Source organism: Mastomys coucha, unplaced genomic scaffold (genome assembly GCF_008632895.1).
Source record: "Mastomys coucha isolate ucsf_1 unplaced genomic scaffold, UCSF_Mcou_1 pScaffold17, whole genome shotgun sequence".
Lineage (NCBI taxonomy): Eukaryota > Metazoa > Chordata > Mammalia > Rodentia > Muridae > Mastomys > Mastomys coucha.
Window position 1 is genome coordinate 30920156 of NW_022196899.1, and position 9398 is coordinate 30929553.

Sequence of the window (9398 nt, forward strand, 5' to 3'; positions counted from 1 at the left end):
TCTCTCTCTCTCTCTCTCTCTCTCTCTCTTTCTCTCTTCACCCAAATCAAATTAATGTCATAAAGAGACACAATTATGATGTGTCTTTAACATTAATTATAATTAACTTTCTAGGTATGATGTTTGGGGAATGGTTTTTATTTTCCTTTTCCTTTATATCTTTCTATGTTTGTTTATTTTAACTTAATGTCTGGCAATACTATTATTGCCTTTTTAAAAGCAACAACAAAAACTGTTCTCTTTTGCAAGAATAATTTTAGCCTTCTCTTTCAGGACTGTGGCCATCTTCATCTGTGACCCCTGCAGCTACTTCACATGCTTCTTTTACAAGAGAAAGGTTAAAAGAGGAAGACAGAAGAGAGAGAAAGATCAAACAGATTAGTCAATAAAAAAGCAAATAGTCAGAACACCTAACCCCTTACAAGAGTGACATGCTCACTACAGTGCTGATCTGTGGGGCCCCTTAGGCAGTGTGCGGAGAGTTAGGCCTGCTTGTAACCCTCGGACTTGAGCACTGTGAGCCTAAGGACTGAGTGCATTGGCAGCTCTGTAAAGACCCTGTCTCAACAAACAGAGACAAACAGCACAACAAGTGTTTGGTTCAACAATGAACTATAAAATACAAACAGTGAAGTGATGTAAACCCAGGGCTTATGGAAACTCTTTTCAAGATAAACTTGTAAACAAACCGTCAATAGTTAACATTTTCCTTGGCAGGAAACTTTGGGGTGAAAGTCTTAAGATGAGTACATGTTTGCCCAATAATATGCACCCAGTTTGCAGATTAATTTTCCTGCCTGCAACCCCAAGGAGCTCTTGTGATAAGGAAGGAGTCCTGTGAAATGAGTCTGAGAGATCTGTGCGGGTAGAGAGCGCTGCTTTTTGGACTTTGCGCGCCCCAGCCAGGAGGTGCTAAGTAAATAAAGGGTAGGTGTGCTTCCTTTGGCTATGCTCCTCAGTGCATTGCAGAGGTTGATTCTGATAGGCCTGGTGCAGGAGATGATGGGGAGGGTGAGGTGGAGAGGGTAGAATAGAATGGGTTCTTGGGTGGGGGTGGGGAGGGTGGGGCGGACCCTTGGGTGGGTTCTCCAAGCCTGCTATCTCTCTGATTCCACTTCCAGCTTTCTGTCCCGTTTCTTCTCTGATGTCCTGATGTGGGGACACTACCAAGGCCTGTCATTTTCACTGAAGCACATGGCAATAGACAAAAGAACGTTCTGCTCTCTCCTTTGTCTGTGGAAAGTCCAGTGAAGCGGTTCTTTCTTGTTTGTAGCCCTGTTGTTTGCTTTTAACTCCCGAACGGAGCTTAGCCAGCTGTACCCAGAGACGCTGAGATTAGCCCAGACTTGAGCATCCAATACAATGAGGAATTGGATCTGACTGGTCTGTGGAATAAGGTGGGGTCTATATCAAGCAAGGCTTCCCAGGGAGGCCTCTGGCCTGGAGCCATAGGGTGAATCTGGTTCTTCCCAGGTCTGAGTCTGTCCATGGCCTCGTCTTTGTAACACATTAGCAGAGAATAAGTAATTTACGAGACATAGAACAAAACTTTATTTCTCACACCTCTAGTGAGAAATCGGATGCTGACATAGCTCAAGCCCCTGCTTCCAAGAGACTGAGCAAAGCATTCTGAGTCCTCTCATGGAAGGTGTGGAGAGGCTGCATGGAACAAACATCACTTGTCCTACTATTTATAGCAGCCTAGTGCTAAGCATGGATCCTGGGGCACATTTGATCCTCTGTAAGCGAGTATGGCGAGTATCTGGGCCTAGGCCACTGTTCAGCAGATGTTGGCCTTGGCAGGATCTTCAAAATAGCTGAGCAAGATCGACTTGTCTGGGGTTCAGAATGAGTGACACTTTGAAGCAAGTAGGTACTTGGCTCTTTTGAAAGCCCATGTGAATTAGTCAGGGTTCTCTGGAGTCACAGAATTTATGGAATGTCTCTATACTTATGAAGGGAATTTATAGTGATGACTTACAGTCTATATTCTGACTAAGCCACCAAAGGCCAGCTATGAATGCAAAGTCCAAAGATCTAGTAGCTGCTCCGTCCCACAAGGCTGGGTATCTCAGCCGGTCTTCTGTAGAAATGGGTATCCTGAAGAAGTAGCTCCAGTGGATATGCTGGCAAAGTAAGTTTAAACAGGTCAAGAAGTAACAACCACTTCCTTCTTCCATTGTCCTCCCACAGAAGGTATGGCTCAGATTAAAGTGTGCCTCAAGATCCCAATTAAGAGCTTGTATCATCCCACCTCAAGATCCAGATCAAAGGCATGTTGTCTTCCTGCCCCAAGATCCAGGTCACAGGTGTGCCCTCCATTCCTGGATTATAGTTCAATCCAGATGTAGTCAAGTAGACATCAGAGAACAGCCATCACACCTTGTGAGCTGGGTGTAGAGGAATGCTGGGCGTCAAGCTGAGCTTTTGTGCCCAGCACTTTTATATGAGCAAAGAGGATGGATTGACCCCCTATATAATAAGATTCTTATCCTCAGTAACTTAATGTTCAAATGGGGGCATATGTTCATAGTTCAACTGTAATTTGCCAAACATTACATAATTCTGACTCTTAAACGTTTAAGTGAATATGAATATTCTCCCCACCCTGATACCTCCAGTGAACTAGACCCATATGCTCACTGGGCTTGGAGTCAGGTCATTGGAGTTGACCTTGATATCCCTGCCTTGTCTGGCTCCACTCGCTGGCTCTTGCTCTGGGATTTCCTGTTCTTTGGTCTTCGGACCTCAGCTCTGCTGCCTTCTGGCCCTCCTGGGTTGTCATCTGTTCTGCCAGATCATCTCATCACAAGAGATGGTCCTTTTTCAGTCAGTCTGATAGGCCACGTCAGCTTTCTCCTACCCCTCGAGTCTCCACAGGCCAAGTGAACCAGAGGGTATCCATGGGAGCCACTGGTCTCTGTGGCGCTGGTACTAACCCACTCAGAGCTAGTCTGGGTTGTTTCAAAGCCAGCTCTACACCTGTAAGATACAAGGATTGAACTCTGCCACCCTTCAGTATTTATAAATTAAAAAAACAAATATTATTGCCGCTATGGGTAGTATTTGTAATAATTTTGAGATACACATACTATCTTTTTTCTTTCCAACATGAATTTTGCCCTAGAGTATTCATAACTCACAGTTGATTGACAGAACCATAATGCATACGGTTTGTTTTTAAAAAGTTGAAACCCTTCTTAAAAAAGGAAACCATGAGTGAATTTGCATAGCTTATGTTAATTAGTCCTGCGTGTTCCCCCTTCAAAGTAGGGAAGACAAAGGTGGACAGGAGCCTTGATATAATGGAAAGATGTGGACGACCTGACGCAGGTTTCACCTTTCGGGACTGGAGTTTTTATCTGGAGCAGCTCGCTACCGTGAGCAAAGGTGACAGCAGTAGAGAGATGTGCTAGAGATTTGGTCTTCCCACCCTCTTTAAATTGCCATCTGTTATTTTCCATGTCTTCAAAAGGGGAAAACTGAAAGTAAAGGAGGGGGTTCTCACCGTGACTGGTCATGCCTTCCACCACTGGAATGAGAATGATCAGGCAATTTGGTTTTTCCACATTCAAAACTCATTTATAAATAGTTCAGTTTTCAATGGCATTAAGATTGAAAGTAGTCAACAAAGGCAGGAAGCTCACTGCTGGAGAACTGAGGTTCCCCTCAGCTCAAAAACCTGAGATCAGCCTGTGATCTGCTCATACAGGGATGCCCTGCCCATACTCAAAACTGTCTCCCCTCCTCCCATGACATATCTATTTTAGTCATGCAGAAAATTGCCTCATGTGCATGCCTGTGGGAAGGTTTTTATAATAATTCTCAAAGGGCTTGTTAAGTCAGGGCTGCTATGTCTTGCTTAGAGGAGAAAGCTTACTGAACTGAAAACATTTTCAGAGATTTCAAACTGAAGATTTCTTTTGTTGTTTGACTTTGTGTGTGTGTTGAGGTGTGGGAGCAGTTGATCAGTAAAGGCAGGTCCAGCAGAGATGTGCTCTTCTGAACTATCAATATCCAGCCTGTGAGGAGGGCTCCCCACCTCTGACAGGACTCGATATTGTTGATTCTTTCAATCTTTGTCAATATGATGGAGGAAAACGGTTTTTGTTTTTTGTTTGTTTGTTTGTTTGTTTTTATTGTTATTCTGACTTTAATCTCTCTCATTATCAGTGAGTTAAAGTCTCTGTGTGTTTATTTGTGCTTGCACTGTTTTTGTCTGAATTCCTGACTCTGTCAAGAGTATGTGTGCAATGGGAATTAAACACCAGCCTGTGTGTTTGCCAACATATGTCTCAGCCTGTGTAGTAACGGTTTATGAAAACACTCAGGTAAAACTAAAGTTAGGGGTCTTGCTCTGGAAGAAAGGAATGGCCCCTGGAACACCAGGGAGCTGCCACTATAGCCTCTTCTGGTTAGAAGAAAGCCAAGGCTGTGGAGCTGCCCCAGTGATCAGGCTTCAGGGTCAAAATGACAGGTTCTCCTTTGCAGATATGCCTAGGACTCGGGCAATAGCAGGGTCCCTTGCCGTCTGATGTATCTATAACTTCTCAGGGGAGTAAAAATTCATGGAGCAAAACTTACCCAGGACAGAGAGTTTCTTCAGGGAGAGAATTATTCACATCTAGCTCACTGCTTCCCTCTGTGTATCAAGTCATGGTTGCTTGGCGCTGCCAGGGTTTGGCTGGGTCCCTCCCTTCCTTTCTTGGCTGCTAGGAACTATCTCCATTTTCCTCTTTATTCCCAGGGATTTTTCAGGTATTAACCTGCTACCAAGCAATAGGGAGAGAAAGTTAACCACTGGTTTGTCATAGTTCTTTAACACTTTGGTAAATCAAGTCACAGATAATCAAGACTCTTATCTGGGGATAAAGTGAATGTCTGCGAGCGGGGTGCGGGGCATTGCTCTTTGGATATTTATTATCCAGGTAATTACTAAGCATCCACTTCTAGGATGGTCTGCTACTTTTCTTCTTGAAAACTGGTGGTTCTTTTGTCCCAATGGGACATTTGATTCACCAAAAGCTCATGAATCTGTTAGCTCAAATCTACTATGAGCAGAGTGAACTTGGTACCTGCCAGGAAACTCCTCTTCACTCTGAGGAGCCTGGGGCACAGCCTGGGAGGCACTCTGGATCCTTCTTTCTCTCCTGTGCTTTTAGAAGTCAGACTAGACTAGATTGTGCTGGACTAGACAACACAGAGAATGAATTCCACAGAGAAACTCCACCACATTGGCTTCCATGGATTCTAAAGAGGAGCCGAAAGATACTTTTTCTAGCCATTTCTTATAATAGTTTGAGAAATGATTGTTATCAACCAACCACCTTGAGCAAGTATCATAGGAAACTAAGCCACATCAACCAATCTTTTGGGACTTAAGTCTCTATAGTGTTAAAGGACACAGTATTCATACCACTCTCATAATGTCCACTGAAGCAGTTATCTGGCCAGTGTAGTGGCCAACTGAGTATGTTCAGAAGACAGCTGGGATAAGAAGGGGGATCTGGCAAGCACAGTGTTCTCATAGAGATGTACAGAGCAGGACAAGATGGTGAGGTGGACCATGTAAGCTGGGGCTAGAATGGGGAAAAAAGGAAGTTAGGTGCTGTTGAATGGAAGAGATTTATGTTTATTCTGAATTGTTCCAGAAAGGGAGCAGAAATCCAAAAACAAGCCTGATAAAGAACTTTTGTAATTCAAGAATAAAATCAGCCTCCTTGTGAGGAACCAAGACTTTTGTCATACTGATGTTCAGATACCCAATGATATTGTCAATGTTCAGATAGCCATTGATATCGTCAAACACATTCGTGTGAAGACTCCAACACACAGTGCTTGGGATCGCTGATATTTGTGTAGTGTTTGGTCCCTGGATCTTGATTTCAAAACACTGGCTTAAAATGTAATGTTCAAAACAAAGGAAAGTGTAACAATTTGTTTTAACAGAGAAATTTACAGAAAATTAAATTCCCAGAGCTGGTATGGAACTAACTTATTCCCTCCCTGCCCCCCTCTGTTTTTATTTTGAGAGAATCCCACTATGCAGCCCAGGCTGACCTCACTCACATTATATCCCCTGGCTCTGCCCCAACTGCTGGAATTCCAGGCTCATGCTACCATGCCCAGTTTCAAACTTTTTCTTAAAGGGGAAGTCATATGAGTTGATCTTCAAAGTATTAAGAAGAAATGTGAAATTTTGGAGACCAGCAGAAAGTGGAACACGGTGTGAGAGTCCAAGGCAAAGTCTCCCAGAGTGCTGTCTCTGGGTGCCCCGAGTGCTGAAGCAGAAGCACACTCCATTGGAGCATGGAGTTGGAGCTTGGTATAGGAATCTAGAACTGCCGAAAACCACTAAGCAATTATAAGCAAAAACACTGGACCAAAGCAAGACAGAAAAGCGGCTGTGCCAACTCCAAACTCTTCGTCATCATGTCTCCAACTTCTTTCATCCTTGTTGAGTGCTGTTGGCAGATCTGGCATTCAGCAGCAATGAACTTCATTCTCTTAGGTTGGCTCCCAGTGGTGGGGGCTGCGAGGGAACCATGCCTAGAATACATGAAAAGATCCATCTACCAGGTGGACACCAGCCACCACAGAACTGTTCTTAAAGTAGGTGTCTGCCCCTCCAGTCACACTAGAGTGCTTCTTTATCATAAAATTTACTTGAGGATTTTGAGAGAAAGTTAGTTTTGCTTGTAATAGATGCCATAAACATATCAAATACATATGATGTATATGATTTTGGGAAAATGACATTTTTGCACAAAATGGACATTGGCTCTGCTCAGGCAGCCTGCCCACCCTCTTGGATCTCTTATTTGGACATCTATTTTCAGATGGAAATGTAAGAAGCCTATGAAAAAGCAAAGGTCTGATATCCTGGCAGAGTGGCAGATATTGTTAAACATGGTCTGCAAGACCAAGAGCTTCTTACCTTGGGGAGGAAAACAAGCAGAAAAAACATGAACGCCATGATGGTTTGTATATGGCTGGCCCAGGGAGTGGCACTATTTTCAGGTGTGGCCTTGTTGGAGTAGGTGTGACCTTGTTAGAGGAAGTGTGTCACTGTGGACGTGGGCTTTAAGACCCTCATCCTTGCTGCCTTGGAACCAGCTCAAGAGAATGAAGTCTGTTGCTGCTGAATGCCAGATCTGCCAACAAGGATGAAAGGAGCTAGAGATCTGAAGAGTGCCTTGACACCAGGCATAGCGACATAGAGTTTGGAGTTGGCCCAGCTGGTATTCTGTCTGGCTTTGGTCCAGTATTTTTGACTTTATATGGGATTACAGTTAGAAGACTGCATGAATCTCAGAAGAGACTTTGAATTTGGGATTTTTAACATTGTTGAGACGGCTATAGACTATGGGGACTTTTGAAGCTGGATTAAATGTATTTTGCATTATGCTATGGCTAGGTATGACCCCCATATGTGTTTAAACAAGCCTATGGGGGCCAGGCAGTGAAATGTGATGGTTTGAATATGCTTGGTCAGAGCAATATTAGGAGGTATGGCCTTGTTGAAATAGGTGTGGCCTTATTAGAGGAAGTGTGTCACTGTGGACATGGGCTTTAAGACCCTCATCCTAGCTGCCTGGAAGCCAGTATTCTTCTAGTGGCCTTCAGATGAAGATGTAGAACTCTCAGTTCCTCTTCCACTGTGACTGCCTGGATGCTACCATGCTCCCTCCTTGATGATAATGGACTGAACTTCTGAACCTGTAACAGCGCAATTAAATGTTGTCCTTATAAGAGCTGCCTTGGTCATGGTGTCTGCTCACAGCAGTAAAAACCTAAGACAGATGCCCACATAGACTGCAGTGAACACCCTCACTCTCTGCTTTCTCCTCGAGCCTCTCACTCTTGTACCTGCACAAGGCTTCTCATCAGTGTCTCTGAACCCAAGGTTTAATGCTTTCCAAAGCTGAATGTGCCCTAACCACTGAGAATAAAGCCAGGGAAAAATATAGAATAACTTTTTACAGTTTTTTTAAAAGAATATTTCTGTTATTTTTGAGATTATAGCTACACCATTTAATTTCCCTACCCTTCCTCTAAAAATCATCCCTTTCCAAAAGGAGAAAATGAAATTCCCTAAAAATTATATCAGGGCTAAAGGAGAGAGCTCTAACTTTGCCCTGTGGACATTCAGAAGGTATGTGTGGCAGATAATGTTTGCCTTCAAAACTGGTGACATTGAACAAAATATTCCTTCTCTGGACTTCAGCTTCCTAGAGTATGAGAGTATCTCATATAGTGCAGCCATATACTGTAGCTACTGGTTGATTTGCTGGTTGATCTCATAGGGAAGGTTTTCTCCTGTAGTTTTAAATTTGAGTGATGGCTGCATCTTAAGCAGGACTTGGTGACACTCTCTTATGGACCAGGCCATGCTGTGACTCTTTACTCTACCAATATCTCTAATATGTTACAGCTGAAGTCTATGGTAATTACTCAATTGATAGCTCTTAGACAAAAAGGTAGCATGCCCTAAATTAATGTGAAGGTAGACGTGTGATAGTAATTCTCAGGATTTCTCTGCCTCAACTTCACCAGACCCAACTTTGTGACAGTTAGATGTTCATTTCTGACTCTATTGTATGGACATATGTATAATTCAGAGTTTTGAAGGGTTTCATGAACTGCGCAATTTTCCATATTAGATAGCTTTTTAAAAATTTGAATTAGGGTGTCCTGAGCAGACCTTGGGCACAAGCTCTGCAGCCAGTCCCACAACACCCAGAGGAAGCTCCACTCCCAGGCACTCTAACACACCCAGGATCAGAGGTGAGGAGGACACAACATCTGTCCCAACACTGGGAGTAACTGGGATCAGCAGGACTAGGCACACAGGAACTCAGCCAGCCCAGTGGCTCGGGTTCCTTCTGGTCTGTCTGGGCTGGTGTCCTTGCACCCTGGGTGCAAGGTCCTCAGCCAGTCCTACAACACACAGAGGAAGCTCCACTCCCAGGTGCTCTAACAAGCCCAGGATCACAGGATCCGAGAATCACAGGATCACAGAGACAGCTTGACTCTGAGGAGTTATGACACAACCAGGATCACAAGAAGGGCAGGCTCCAGTCAGATTTAGCAAGGGCAGGTAGCACTAGAGATAACTGGATGGAGGGGGGTTGGGAAGGCAAGCATAAGAAAATAAACAACACAAACCAAGACCACATGGCAACATCAGAACCTAATTCTCCCACCATAGCAAATCCTGGACACACCATTACACCGAAAAAGCAAGATTCAGATATAAAATCACTTCTCATGGTGATGATACAGGACTTGAAGAAAGACATAAATAGCACCCTCAAAGACATACAGGAGAACACGGGTAAATAGCTAGAAGCCCTTCAAGAGGAAACACAAAAATCCCTTAAAGAACTACAGGAAAA